Below are 14,463 nucleotides of genomic sequence, written 5' to 3'. Positions count from 1 at the left end.
ATAACCACTATGGGAAAGAGCATGGAGATTCCTTATGGAACTAAAAGTAGAACTACCACTTGATCCAGCAATCCCACTACTTGGTGTCTACCCAGAGGAAAAAAGTCATTATATGAAAAAGACACTTGCACATGCATGCTTTTAGCAACAAAATTTGCAACTGAAAAAATATGGAACCAGCCTCAATGTCCATCAACCAACGAGTGGATAAAGAAAATGTGATATATATGTGTATACCATGCAGTACTACTCAGCCATAAAAGAGAACAAAATAATGGCATTCGCAGCAACCAGGATGGAGTTGGAGACCATTATTCTAAGTGAAGTAACACAGGACTGGGAAATCAAACATCATATATTCTCACTTATAAGTGGGAGCTAAGCTATGAGGATGCAAAGGCTTAAGAATTACATAATGGATTTTGGGAATTTTGTGGGGAAGGACGGGAGGTGAGTGAGGAATAAAACAGTACACATTGGGTGTAGTGTACACTGCTTGGCTGATGGATGCACCAAAATACCAGAAATTATCACTAATAATTTTTTCCATGCAACCAAACACTGGTTCCCCAAAAACCATTGAAATAAAAATAAATAAATAAATAATAGTATAAAATGGTTATCCTCCAATAATTTCACTGTTAAACTTTCCTTTCATTGCATTGTACCCCCTTCTCTCCCCTGAGTGGGTGCTAGCAACCACAGAAAGGAGGCATGCCCCCATGGACAGTTAATCTCACAAATTAGCTTACTCCTTGCTGTGTCTTTGTTCTCCACAAGGTTTCTTTGAATTCCTTCTTCATGCTTAGCCTCCTAGCAGGATCTGCTCCTATGGTTCCTCCTGCAACCATTTAAAGCATCCTTCATTTATTACCAGGCCTTTCTAGCCTGGCCACCTTTAGTAAATACATTATGTTTTAGCTTCTCAAGTGGGCTGTCTGGCTCCTCCAGGTAGCCATCTGTGGCCCCCACCTTCTCTTCCTTCTGTCTCACTTTACAACTGGAGTTCCTTATGGGCTAATGGGATGTTCTTCCTCTGTCTCTTAAGACCATTATTGTCAAACTCTGAAACCCTAAAGCATTTTTTGCTTTTTATTAAACAAACCAACAGAAAATGTCCAGGGGCTCCCCTTGCCATTTATGTAATTATATAAAAGACTGGAGTCAAGACCCTAGTCCACTTAGCCTGGGACCTAGGAATTACCATGCCTTCTCAAGCATCTTTTCAGCATAAGCCCTAAGGAACCTCCTCAAAACAGGGGAAGGTTTCAAATCTTTCCTGACTCCTCTAACCATCTACACCATCTATCTAAATGTCATTATAGGCTAAAACAATCCTATGTGGAGGTCTCTTCTCTTCAAGCTTTGGCGGAGGTACAACTATTGGGTTTCTTAAAGGGCCAGGATCATTGAGAATATAAAAGGCAACAAAATTATTCCTGTATCAGATACTACTCTACCCCCTTGCCTGGAATAGAGGCAAGAAAGATGTCACCAGTAAAATATTAACCAAAAGGAGACTGGGGAAATCTTTCTGATTAAAAGAGAAAAAGCAGAGACAAAAAGAGCACACAGTAAGAATCAACCAAATCCAGAGCTCCCTAAGCGCAAGGTGAGGGGCATTTTGCCTTCCTTGGTCTGGTGAGGGGCATTTTGCCTTCCTTGGTCTGGTGAGGGATGCCTCACCTTCATAAGCATTGTAGGAATGGACAGGGAGACATCTCTTTCATCCTACAGTTCTCCTTTGTCTTCTCTTTAAAATGGATAACCAGACTTCCATACCCCAAGATTCACCCCTTCTGAGAAGCATCCTTAAAAATTGAGATAAATTCAACCCTCAAACCCGAAAGTGAAAAAAAAAACTATTTTTCCTTTATAAAACCAGAGGAAATCTGGCTGGCGAACAAAAGTGCAAATTTTAATACCATCCTCCAGCTGGACTTCTGCTGCTGCCATCAGGGCAAATAGTCAGAGCTCCCCTACTTACAAACCTTCATGGCTTTGAGGGAAGACTCTAATCTTTGTAAGGCTTATAAGCCAGATCTCTCTGTCCTACCTACGCTTAGCCACGATAAACTGGGGCCAAAAGAAAATCCTATAGCCTTTCTCAAAAAGCTACAAGAAACCCTTATTAAGCACACCAACTTAAACCCAGAATTCCCAGAGGGACTAGTCTTAAAAGACCATTTCTTCACTCAAGTCACCCCAGATATTAGGAGAAAATTGCAAAAGTCAGCCTTAAGACTCAGTGCCTCTATGCCAGAAATCCTCAAATTAGCTTCATTGGTCTTTTACAACTGGGATCAGGATGAGGAATACAGGGTCACGAAGAAAGAAAAACAAAGAGACAGGAGGAGGCAGTCTCAACTATTGGCTACTTTACAAGTCTTCCAGACCCCACCAGGCTGCTGTGAAAATACGCTCCCAGGTAACTGCCATCAGTGCAAAAGACTGGGCCACTGAAGAAGGAACTGCCCAACTGGAAGAAAGCCCCACATGAACTTCCCCCTTTGCCATAAGCTCAGCCACTGGAGGAAGGATTGTCCCGGGAGCCAAAAGACTCCCTCGCTGGATCCCCCATCTAATGATGGCCTTGAGCTGAAGGGGCCCTCCACTACAGCCAGCTCCCAGATCAGACATAATCATTAAAGGAATAGAGCCAAGGGCAACTCTGGAAGTGGCAGGTAGGACTATAATTTAAAAAAAAAAAAAAAATACAAGAGCCACCAAGTTTGTGCTAACCTCTTTGGGAAACTTTCCTCCAAATCTAGTTAGGTGATGGGGGAAAATAGCACCCCCCAATAAAGATTCACACTCATTTTATATTGCATATGGGGACCAATTACTATTCTCCCACCAGACCCTGGCAATGTCTGAATGCCCCACACCCGTTTTGGGAAAGAATGTACTTCCCAAGGTGGGTGCCTGCTTAATATTTACCCAACCTCTGGATTCATCTTTCCCCCTAATGGCCTTATTTCTCCCAGGGAAAGCTGCCTAAACCTTTAACCAATGACTTCAATCCAGATAGTCCTACCTCAGGTTTTAGAGACAGCCCACACATCCATAAAGCCCTAGCAAGAAATCTAACCAAGCTATTCTTGAGGAAAGACAACTTCTACAATATATATATAACCTACTCCTTTGCCCCGCCCACCACAGAGCTTGTACAACAACACGCAATACAAACCTTAAACTTCCTAGCAAAAGAGGATACAAAGTATTCAAAGCTAAGACAGAATTTCATACCTAGAACTAACTGAATATATACATAGAGTACTGCTGGCTAGTGTGAGCCCTTCAGCAACCAACAACTCCTATACCTGCCAGGGTCACAAGTCCTCATTAAAACCTGGAGAGACTGGTCACCTGGGTCTCAGCTAATCCCCTTATGGAAGGGTCCTTTTACTGTCTTACTTTCCACCCCAACAGCTATCAAAGTTCCTGACATCTCTAGTTGCATATATCACTCCCAAATAAAACCCCGGGAAGGCTCCAAAGAACAGGGAAAGAACCAACGCCCAGTTATTCTTCTGAGCCATTGGAAGACCTGAAGCTTCTCTTCAAACAAAAAGATAAGTAAATGGCTCCTCCCTCCTCATCTCAGAGTTTTCAGGCCCAAAAACATCAAACAGATAATGTTAGCTAGGTCATAAACTGTTTCTACGACTTTTGATAATTATTCAACTTGCCTGCTTTAGAGTAATTAAATTCTTGGCAAGGCCTGGGGACATGTGGAGTTAGCTATGCCCTTGACTATGCTATAAAAAGTCAGACTTACCTACTCCTCTCTAACAATTGGAGGGGAACTTGCTCATTAATTTATCTTTCCCTTCATGTGGCCCTCCTAAACCAATATCAGTCAGTACCTATCCCCCTTCCCTCCAAGTCCACATCTCAAAGAGTGGTCATAGCCTTCCTTCCCTTACTTACAGCTCTGGGATTAAGAACTGGAGTAACTAAAATAAGAACAGGAGTGTAGGAATTTTAATCTTTCAGCAAATGCATACCACCTTATCCCATGAGCCAGGATAGGCTCTTGAAGAGACAACCAAAGCCATTGGTTGTCCAATGGCTTGATCAGCAATTTAACTCCCTAGCAGGGATGGGCCTCCAAAACCAACACGCCTTAGACATCAGCACCTCAGCCCAGGGAGGAACCTGTGCTATGCTCAAAGAAGAATGTTAACCAGTTAGAAATCATACAGGACAGCATTCAACAACTACAAGAAAAAGCCAAACATCTACAGGCAGCTTCAGGCCCATTCTCAGGGACATGGACCATCCTCAGTTGATTCTGACCTCCTCTGGGCCCACTCTCCACGATGCTCCTTCTTCTCCTCTTAGGCCTTTGCTTGGTCAATTTGTTAACTAAATTTATTTCTTTCTGCATTCAGGCTACCAGTCATCAAATGAGATTACAGCAAGGATACAACATATTACATTTGCAGGTCCCAACACCTATATAAACACCTCTCCCTTGAATGCAGGAGAAGGTTCGAGGAAAAGGAGGAGCTCCTGACAGAGAGCAAGAGAAGGAGACCCTGATGAGTTCTTAATTCTGTATCTGCAGGAAGTAGTTACAGAAGACCCAAGATACTCCTAGACTCAAAATTTTTTAGGGTCTCAAACTTGTGAGGGGGGAATTTTGGAGTAGGCAGATAGTTAAACATGAGCAGAAAAGGGAGTCCCTGAAGGAGAAAGCTCTGGAAAATCTCATGCCCTAGAGACCACCTAAAACATACATGCAAAATATAAGCAGATAAGAAGGGAAATACCTATGCAAAAAAGAACACCCAGAAATGCCCCTTACAATGCTCAGTAGTTGCTCACTCTGCAGTTAACCTGTCAGAATGTAGCTAGCCACATGCTGATAAGAAGGGAAAAAGGATCAAATGTGGAGGGATAGCATTAGGAGATATACCTAATGTTAAATGACGAGTTAATGGGTGCAGCATACCAACATGGCACATGTATACATATGTAACAAACCTGCACGTTGTGCACGTGTACCCTAAAAGTTAAAGTACAATAAAAAAAAAAAAAAGAAGGGAAAAAGGACAAAGGGGAAATTCCTAAGAGATACGCAAGCAAAATAAGTACAGATTTAACAGCTATATGATCCTCCAGGGGTTGTGGTCATGAGGAACACCTTAGGTAGAGTTTGTATTGATCACTGGGCCCACATGTGCACATCAACTGACACTAAGGGAGAATCTCACAAACCTGAGCAGGAACTACTACATGGAGACAAGAAGTGTCTACTACATGAAGACAGAAGTGGGAAACTATACAAAGACAAAGGCAGAGACTTAAGAAAGAGGAGGGAACTTAAAGAAACAGTCCAACATAATAAAAACCACAATGAAGAATTCTTGGATCTATTCCCAGCCAGGTCAGCCCAGTCCTCTCTTGGAGCGTACTCTTATTTCCTTAATAGATCTTTTGCTTATTTTATTACTTGGTTCTTGACTGAATTCTTTCTCCTAAGTAGAACAAGAACCAAGGACCCCCGTACTTCCTAGGAAGATAATGACCCTGTAAGTTAGCATATTATTTTCCCCATTTCAAGATTATGAAATGGGCACAAAGAGGTTAAGAATATTGTTCAAAGTAACAGAGTTAGCAAACAGAGAAGCTTTTAACAGACAATTTGACTCCAGACATCATTCTATTAACTAGTATACTATACTTCTCATGTTTCCTTCTCTAACACCAAACTAAAAGAAAATTCTCGGAGGAAGGTATTGTACCTTCTTCCCATTGCCAAGCATGTTATTGTAGGTACCATACGCTCTTGGTCCCTTAAAGGTTTGCTAAAATTCACTGATATCAGGCAGATTGATTAACAGGAGAAAAGGCATACAGTTGTATGTAACGCATACACACAGTAGCTTCAGACTAAAGACTCAACTTCCCGATGACATACAGAAACTTACCTAGTATCCCAAGGACACAGTAAAGAATGCAGATTCACAGCATGGCCAGAAACAGGTTATGTTGGTAAATCAGGTTTAGTGGCAAGATGGCGTGAACCCGGGAGGCGGAGCTTGCAGTGAGCCGAGATCGCGCCACTGCACTCCCGCCTGCGGGACGGAGCGAGACTCCGCCTCAGAAAAAAAAAAAGAGAGAGAAAGGAAGAAGCTTGGCTAGCAAAGGTGGGCTTAATAGGTAGATGAAGCCTCTCTCAGAGAGAACAGATGGTAAATATTTCTTTTCAGACTTTTAAAGGTGTCGGGCTCAATCTCTTCTGGATCTTGGAAAAGTCATATAAAGGAGAGAGGGAAATGGCTGCGTTAATGGGAATTCTCTACAAATGCAAATTTTCCCCGCTCAAGACAGCTTTGCAAGGCCGCTTCTGTCAGGATGGCCAAGCAGAAGCCATTTCGAGATTTGTCAAAGAAATATATTTTGGAGTAAAATATTTTAATTTCCTTCATTATATAATTGTATAATAGCTGCTTAATAAATATTTTCTGTATGAATAAATGATAACATGAAGTAAAGTTCAAATTAATTCTCAATGTGAGTTCAAATATATTATTATTTCAAAAAATGACAATATGCCAATAACTTTTATATTGTCTTCACAGAATTTTGAAAAATATCTATGTATTGATACTCAGCATTAAAAATATGAGCCTCCAAACCAACTCAGATATGCTCAGATATGCAGCATAGGTGCCTAAAGAGATATTAAAATGTTTATTTCCGTATATTATGCAAAGAATATTTAATAATTCTATGTATATCTTGATAGAATTCATTAACAATGAGCCAAAACTTTTCAAAATAATTTGAATTCTCAAAAATTGATTCAGTTAGACTATGTATTCTTTGGAATTTGGTTTTCCTAATCTTATATACCTTTTCATGCTTTTCATAAATTTTCAAACATGCTCCTACCAGCTCATCATGTTAAGGGTCTAACACGCAGATAAATAATACCTTCACCTTCAAAAGTAAAATGTTCTTCTAATGTAGGTGCTATTTGATTCTTTCACCTATTTCACAGAACATTATTAACTCAACGGCAGCCTACTTCATGTCTCTTTCCAGTTACTATCCACCATCAAAGATAACCATTATCCAGACTTTTAATGCCATACAATATTTGTTAGGTGTTTGTTAAATATTATAGAAATGTAATCTTGCAGTACTTGTTCCTTGTGTTCAGCATCTTTTTGTAAATATGTTTTCTGCAATTCATCCTTACTGTTTCAGGTAATAATGATTTTTTCCATTTTTTATTACTGTGTAATAATACCTTATATGAACACACTATCCATTTTACTATTGATGAATATTTGGATTGTTTTTAGTTTGGGGCTATTCTGTACAAAGCGACTAAACACATACTTCTATGTGTATCTGGTGAATATATGCACTCATTTTTCTTGGGAATGTACCTAGTAGAAATTGTTGGATTATATGATCAACATATGCTCAGCTTTAACCAATATTACACATTTTTTTCAAAATGTTTATGCCTATTTACACTTTCAACAGTATATAAAAGTTGCAACTGCTCCATATCCTTTCCAGCACATAGTATTTTTAGTTATTTAAAAGTATTCATTGTAGTGAATGTGTAGTAACTCTCTGTGGTTTTCGTTTGCATTGTCCTGATGATCTTTTATATGTATATTGTCCACTTCAATATTCTTTTTTTGATGGGAGAGGAAGAGCCTATTTAAGTCTTTTGCCTTTTCTATTTCTCTTGAGTCTCCCTTTACTTTACTTATTGCTCTGGATGCATGTCCTTTGTTGTACAAAAACTTTAAAATTTATTTTCTCACTTTATTGCTTTCCTTTCACTCTTTTATGTCTTCTGATGAAAAGATATTTTTAATTTTAATGTGGTCCAATTTATGATTTATTTTCTTTATGGACATTGCTTTTTGTATACTGGTTTAGGAAATTTTTGCTGACTCCAAGCTTTAAAAGGTTTCTTTCTTAACCTTTAGTCTCACCTTTTATGATTATGTGGCAATACGTTTTGAATTGATATATTTATATAGTGAGAGGGAGAGATCAAGGTTTCATTTGGATATCTAATTAATCCTGCACTCTTTATTAAAATATGTATTCTTTCCTCACTGAATTTTAGTGGAGATTTGATCATGTGACTCTATTTCTGAACTCTCTGTCATGCTCCATTGTTCTATTAGCCTATTTATGCACAATTTATAGTGTCATAATTACTGTAGCTTTAAAATAAATGTCTGAATATTTGTTGGTATAAGTCTGATAATATAAATCCTCTAGCTTTCATCTTGTTCTTTAAGATTGTCTTGGCTATTCTTGTCTATTATAATTTCTTATAAATTTCAAAACGAGCTTGTCAAATTACATGCAAACATACATACACACAAACTGGCTGATTTTCGGGGGGGCTTGCATAATCCTACAGATAAATTTGAGGAGAATTGATGTATTTATAATATTGAGATTTCCAATTCATTAGCCTGGTTTGTCCCTTTATTTTACCTTATTTAGGTTTTCTTTAATTACTCAGTAGTGCTTTTCAGTTTTCTCTTTAAGTGATGTTTTGAATGTGGTGAGTCTTATTTTCTAGATTTTTTTTAAAGATTTTCTCTTTCACATTAGTTTTAAGCAGTTTTATTGTTATGTGTCTATGTGTGGCTTCTTTTTATATTATTCTGCCTGAGGTGCATCACAATTTTTGAATTGGGGTTTAATGTATTTTGTTCATTTGGGAAAATTTAAAGGTACTCTTTTGCTGTCTATTTTCTTGAAGATATTGATGATAATAATTTTAAAGTCAAAGTTTGAAAACCAAACAGATTCCAAGTGGGTCTTTTTCTGTTGTCCAGATTCTTCTTTTGAAATTTATTTTTGTTATGCTGGTTAATTTTTTATTGAGTGCCAGGCATTGTCTATGAAAAATTATGGAAGCTCTCAATTTGATTATCTTTCACCAGAGAAGATTAACTCTATCTCTTATCCAGGCTGCAAAGAGGCAAGTCACCTGTATCTAATCCTGGAGTGACATGATCTAAGACTAGTTTGCAGTCTCTATAAATTCCTTCTCCCATTTTGCTTCCAATCCTAGACTTTAAACCTTCATGGTTTAAATGAGAGCCTGTAGAGTCTCTCAGCTATGCTACTTCATAAGGGATCCTGAACTCCAAATTTTTGGTCCCAGGTCATGAAACTGCAAAAAACTCCACTTTGCTCTTCAGCTGTTTTCAGCTTGGTTTCTGACCATCTTGCCCTGTGCAGCTTAGTGAGAAAAGGGCTCGAGGAGAAAAATGGCATCAAGTATTTAACCAAAGTATTTGTGCTTTCCTTCTCTTTGGGATCTTATCCCCTCATGTTATGATACCTTTGAATATCAGAAGTTCAATATCTGTCCTGCCATTCTATGAGATTAACTAAAGCTATCCTCGCTTCTCTGCCTCTTTCTTGGGACTATGAATCAGCAAATGGACCAAGGGGAAAAACAATAGATAAAAACTTGGGTTACGTTTAGTTACCTTTCCTTCTCTTTAGGATCTGGGCCTTGAAATTCTAGTTGTCTTTGAAACTATCCTGAGACCTTCAAAACAGATCTTGAATTTTATCCAGATTTTCTCTGTTATCATCAGGAGCATTGGTTTGCTGCAAGCTACTGTATCAAAGTATCAAAGCCCATAACATGTATTTCTCTTTGAATTAATTCTAGTATGAGAGAATATCATGGGTTAAAAATTCCACAAAGCACTCATATTTGTCATGTACTAACTCACAAAGAATAACTCAATAAAATACAAAAGCAAAAAACATTCAAATTATTTTACTTTTTTCAACTTCAGGGAATCAACTAGAAAAAAATCAAAGTACTAGCCTAAAACACAGAAGATGACTTAAAATGTTGAAGAAACTGTTCTAATTAACTTGCTTTAAGAATAAATCAAAACTGATATACAGAAAACTTAGATATAAACAAAGCATGAAATCATTGCCTCTCAAAGTCTTAGTCTTAAAGTGGTTACAAGAAGAATATGTGTAACCTTAATTGCTTTTATTGAAAACAAGTCACATAAAAATATATTAATTGCAAATTTATCTTAAGAGACAAGAAAACAAGAAAATATTCTGAAATAAATTAATACAAAAATACAAAAATTATGACAGAAAAATTAGAATAATAAATACATAAAACAGTTATTTAGAAATATGAATAAAATGAACAGATATTTGGAAATTCTCACCAAAAAACAAACACAAAAAATTTAAGAATGATAAAATGTCATAGCTATACATATAAAAGAGAAACTGCTTTCAAGATGTAAAGGAGTTTTACAAATAAATTTGTAAATTTTGATGAAATGAGCCACCTTCTGGAAAATTAGAATTGAAAAAAATTGTCTTAGTAGAGGAGATAATATTAAGAACTCAATGACCAAAGAAAAAGTTTAAAAGTGAGGAAAATCTATATTCCCACAAAGGCCACAGGTGAAATTTTGAAAACTGAAATTTACTATACTTAAGGGAAAAATATAAGAAGATAAAGTGGAAGCAGAAGAGGTTAAGCGACATAACCAATGTCACACAGCTGGAGCCTAATGGAGCCTTTTTTAATAAAAAAACTTCTCTAGTGCATAAAAGCTGGAATAACACTGATATTAAATGAACAATATTTTAAAAATTAAAGAGTGTATATACTGATTTCACATATGATTATAGATGCCAAAATAACTAAAATATTAGCAAAATAATTTCAGAAAAGTCTTCAAGAATATATTATAAACAAGTAGGGAAAAAATTCTAATATTGCAATGGTGGTTTAACTGTAGGAAAAATATAATTGATAGGTTAAAGAAAAACTTATATGACCATCTAAACTAATGTTGACATAACAATAAAATGGAAAACAAAAACAATGTTAACAGAAAAAAGAAAATAATTAAAAGTTATATGTAGCCTAGAAATAGAAGTATATGTTTTCAATGTAATAGATAGCTATCAAAAATAAGAAATCAACATTTTATTTTCTAGTGAAACACTGAAGACAATCCAAGTCAAGTCAGGAACAACATAAGGATGCCTGATAACACAAGTATTATTCAACGTGGATGTAGAATTCCTAACAAATGTAATTATACAGCACAAATAAGAAAAAGATATAAATATAGGAAGAAAAGGATTATTATTATTTGTGGCTTATTTGATTTTCTACTTACAAGATGTAATAGAATAAAAATTTAAATCTTTAGAATAAGAAAATTTAATAAAGTGTCTACATGAAAAGATTAATGTGTAAGAACCATTAATGTTTTTATATAACAACTTTAGCCAATTAAAAAAGGGAAAAAGATGTCACCTCCATAACACCGTTTTAAAAAGTAAAAATAAACATAAGATCTAAGACCTATAAGAAGAAAGCTTTACTGAGAGACATAAGAAGTCTGAATAAATGGATAAAAGTACCATCTTCTAGAAAACACAGAATCAACATTTTTGAGTCGGTTCTCCCCAAGTTAATCTATGGATTTAATGCAAAAATTGAATCAACATCTTAATGAGATTTAGGTGATTCTAAAGTTCATCTAGATGATCAAATGCATACTAACTGTGAAATTTGTAAAAAAAAAAATTATTACAGAGGCACTCTTCTGCCAGTTTTCAAATCCATTCTAAAATTTTAGTGATTAAAGTAATGTAATATCAGTTCACATCAAGACATGCATTTCTAAAGAAAAGAATATATACTCCAGACAGGCCCACGTTTATATATGCATGTCTCTGTGTTTGTATTCTTATACAAAATAAGGCAGCATTTAAAATCACTGTTGAAAACATAGACAATTGAGTAAAGTGTGTTGACAAAATTAGAAATTTATTTATAAACCAGTAAATGTGCATCACTTCCCCACACCACATCACATATCAAAGTAAAATCTAGATGAATTGGTGATTAAAAAATTAAAAATAAAATAAAACTCAGGAGGAATAACTTCAAGAGCTCTATTGTACATTATAGTGACTATAGTTAATAACAATATAAAGTTTACTCAAAAATTGCTGAGAGTAGATTTTACATGTTCTCACCACAATAAAAAGTGATAAGGCTGAGTGCCGCAGCTCATGCCTGTAATCCCAGCACTTTGGGAGGCTGAGGTGGAAGGGTCACTGGAGGCCAGGAGTTTTACACCAACCCTGACAACATAGAGATAACCTGTCTCTAGAAAAAAAAATAACAATTTTCTGGGCATGGTGGCATATGCCTACAGTCCCAGCTACTCAGGAGACTGAGGTGTGAGGATCACTTGAGCTAGGAGGTCAAATCTGCAGTGAGCTGTGACTGCATCACTGCACTCCAGCCTGGGTGACAGCAAGACACTGTCTCAAGAAAATAAAATGATAAGAATGACATGTAATGCATATGTTAAATAGTGTGATGTAGCCATTCCACAATGCATACATTTTTCAAACGTGATGTTGCACAACATAAATTTATATAATATTTACTTGGCAATTAAAAATAAAAATAATGTTGGGATGGGAAAGACCTTACTAAGAAAAAAACAAAATCCAGAAGCCATATAGGAAAAGATTAACAGATATAATTACATAAGAAGGTAAAATATCTGTATTACAAAAGACACCATGAAAGAAATGCAAAATAATAGACACAAGAGAGACCAACCCAGGGGTCTGAGAGATATCTTTTACAGAAGCAAAGTATTAAAATTCAAAATATATAACTTCACATTCATATTTTAAAAATCAAATACCCAATTAGAAATGTGACCAAAGTATATATACTGACAATGCACAGAGTAGAAATGGCAAAATTCAATAACTAATTGAAAAAATTTATTCAACCTCACCAGTTGTCAAAATGCACATTGAGAAAACAATAAAATACCATTTCCCTTTCAACAAACTGGCAAAAACAAAAACAAAAGAGTGATATCAATAATATCCAATTAGTAAGGGCTTTGAAGAATCAACATTCTCATACACTCTTGACAGTGCAAAATAGTACTGCCCATTACTTATAGGGCAATTTGACAATGTGTATCAAAATTGTAAATATGTGCACCTGAAAGAACAAAAATCCCTTATTTTTCTCCCTAAACAAGTAGTATGAAGGAGGACGGGTGTTGTTAATAAACTTAAACATGCGAGACTTTTTGAAAGTTTAATTTTAAAGTAATAGCAAAGATCTTTAAACTGTTAAAAACAAAACAGAGTTTGGGAAGTAAGCCTGAAGAAATTAAAATATCTCTGTACAAAAAAACAGGAAGAATTAAATTTTCCTTGCTTCTGAGAAACAGGATTGAGGGAAGAGAAATCAATTACAGAAGGGATGAGAACAGGGGAAGAAGACCCTTGCTTCTTGGCACAGTGATCAAAGACTTTTAAAAATGGGAATTATCATAGTAGGTTTTGGGCATTTTGTGTTTCTTAAATGCAAAACCTATTTTAACTCCTCAAATCTTGAATAAAGTTGTCTTTATCTCACACACACATACACACACACCCAAGCATGCATACACCATTCTTGTAAGGACACACTTCTCTTGTTTGTTAATTACATATGGCAAGGAAAGACCAAACATTGGCTACAGCCAACATTAGACATAAGGGTCTGCCAGTCCTCAACAGTTCTATAAATTACAAACCAAAAATCCAATAATCAGAATTTAAAAGAGGAAGTGTCTATTTGAGTGTTACCTTTTTATATAAAATTGACAGATAAAAGCAGAGTTCTACATTTGGTACAATGTGGTACAGGATAGGGACCCCATTTGTTGGATGGCAAGATTATTCATAAACTAATTCACAGGAAACAGGAGCTGAGAAGCAGGGATGTCCACAAGAGAGTGAGATTCTTATGAATTTCCAATGATTAGAGATGGAATAAATCTTATCTACTTATCTAGATATAAAAAGCAAGATTAACCCAGTGGATATTTGGTTCATACTCTTCAAAAACTGAGTTCCAATTCCTGGGATCTATCCTAAGGAAACGGTAGCGTAAACATCCAAAGCTTCATGTACAAAGATGTTTGTTGCAACATTATTTGTGTTCAAAAATTTGGACATTAACTATATGCCCATCAATAAGCATGGTTAAAGGATAAGAAAAATATGCACCGGAGGGGAGTTCCAAGATGGCTGAATAGGAACAGCTCCAGTCTACAGATCCCAGCCTGAGTGACACAGAAGACGGGTGATTTCTGCATTTCCAACTGAGCTTTGAAGAGAGTAGTGGTTCTCCTGGCACGGAGTTTGAGATCTGAGAACAGACAGACTTCCTCCTCAAGTGGGTCCCTGAACCCCGAGTAGCCTAACTGGGAGGCACCCCGCAGTATGGGCAGACTGACACCTCACACGGCCAGGTACCCCGCTGAGATGAAACTTCCAGAGGAACGATCAGGCAGCAACATTTGCTGTTCAGCAATATTCACTGTTCTGCAGCCTCCGCTGCTGATATCCAGGCAAACA

General features: G+C 36.5%; 1 pseudogene; it reads right to left on the bottom strand.

Moving 5' to 3' along the window:
- Window positions 1-2,379: 2,379 nt before the first annotated feature.
- LOC129024150 (elongation factor 1-alpha 1-like) overlaps window positions 2,380-14,463 on the bottom strand; it is a 182,066-nt pseudogene continuing 169,982 nt past the window's right edge.

The sequence above is a fragment of the Pongo pygmaeus genome, chromosome X (genome assembly GCF_028885625.2).
Source record: "Pongo pygmaeus isolate AG05252 chromosome X, NHGRI_mPonPyg2-v2.0_pri, whole genome shotgun sequence".
Classification (NCBI taxonomy): domain Eukaryota; kingdom Metazoa; phylum Chordata; class Mammalia; order Primates; family Hominidae; genus Pongo; species Pongo pygmaeus.
This window is presented reverse-complemented; position numbering and strand designations above follow the sequence as displayed.